This window comes from Lemur catta, chromosome 3 (genome assembly GCF_020740605.2).
Source record: "Lemur catta isolate mLemCat1 chromosome 3, mLemCat1.pri, whole genome shotgun sequence".
Lineage (NCBI taxonomy): Eukaryota > Metazoa > Chordata > Mammalia > Primates > Lemuridae > Lemur > Lemur catta.
This window is the reverse complement of record NC_059130.1, coordinates 100,808,690-100,810,431: the sequence shown is the minus strand read 5'-3', so window position 1 is coordinate 100,810,431 and position 1,742 is coordinate 100,808,690.

Sequence of the window (1,742 nt, the reverse complement as noted above, 5' to 3'; positions counted from 1 at the left end):
TCAAGCTTTCGCGCCCACTCGGAGTGGCGGCCCCACCTCGCTGGTTTGCACCAATCCGGAGGGGGCTTCCCAATGATGCCCCGCCCCCATCCGGTCCACCAATCGCAAAGCGCCTCCGGCCGCCCTTCCAGTGTAACCTAGGGTGGGTTGTCGGGTCGCAGCGGCTCCTGTCCGCTGAGCCTGAGCGAGGCTGGAGGTTCCCAGGATGCTACTAACTTGCCAGTGGTGGTCTTTGACCTTTAAACCTTTGCCACAGATCGAAGGATCGCATTAAGTGTAACTTGAGGATTGAGCCCTCCAGGGGGAAAGTGAGCTGGAAGAAGATTCCTGGGCATCTGGGAGTGAACTGAATCTTTTTTTTTTCCTTCCTTGAGACAGAGTCTTGCTCTGTCACCCAGGCTGGAGTGCAGTGGCGCGATCATAGCTCACTGCAACCTGAAATCATGGACTCAAGCGCTCCTCCTGCCTCAGCCTCCTGAGTAGCTGGGACTACAGGCGCATGCCACCAAGACCAGCTAATTTTTTAAACTTTTTGTAAAGATGGGGTCTCGCTATGTTGCCCAGGCTGGTCTCAAACTCCTGGCCTCAAGTGATCCTCCTGCCTTGGCTTCCCAAGTGCTAGGATTACAAGCCTGAGCCACCGAGCCTGGTGCAAAGAGAAATCTTTCATTCATTTTTTTTTTGTGGTAAAATATACGTAACATAACATTTACCACCTTAACCATTTACAAGTATACAGTTCAAAAGTGCTTAGTACATTCACATTGTTATACAACCAATCTTCAGAACTCTTTTCATCTTGCAAAACTGAAACTCTATACTCACTAAAAAACTTCTCATTCCTCCCATCTTCAGGAAACCTTTTATTTTATATATTGACTTGTGCCAAGCTAAAGTCAATCTGTTTTTGGAATTAGCAAACTGTATTCTCAATTTTGGTGAATGGCACCATAATCCATCACTCCCCAATCCAGAAACATGGGAGTCACCTTGACTCCTCTGTCTTTTACTCCTAAAGTTTAGTCATCCAACAAGCCCTGTTTATGAAATTGATAGATGGCAACAAGGGAAACATCTGGAACGTTCACTTTACAGGGATTAGCCTGAACCGGTCCCATAGATGGCTTTGTGAATTTAGGTCAATCATTTAGTTTCTCAGAGCCTTGTTTTCCTTATTTGTAACTAGAAACATTGGGTCAGATCATAATTCTCAAATAGGTTTAATTGGCAGGACACCTAGAAGTGCATTACTCCACAGGAAACACTTTGTGGTGTTGACGCTCTTTATCTGGTCGTATAAATTAAGAAACATTCTCACTAGTTGGATCTATCATTACATCACAAAAAGTCCATATTAAAAAAAGCAATTCTGGCCGGGCGTGGTGGCTCACGCCTGTAATCTTAGCACTCTGGGAGGCCAAGGTGGGAGGATCGCTTGAGGTCAGGAGTTCGAGACCAGCCTGAGCAAGAGGGAGACCCTGTCTCTACTAAAAAAAATAGAAAGAAATGATCTGGACAGCTAAAAATATATATACAAAAAAATTAGCCGGGTATGGTGGCGCATGCCTGTAGTCCCAGCTACTCGGGAGGCTGAGGCAGAAGGATCACTTAAACCCAGGAGTTTGAGGTCGCTGTGAGCTTGATGCCACAGCACTCTAGCCAGGGCAACAGAGCCACACTCTGTCTCTAAAAAAAAAAAAAAAAAAGCAATTTCGAGATTATAAATCCATGAAAAATAAGCC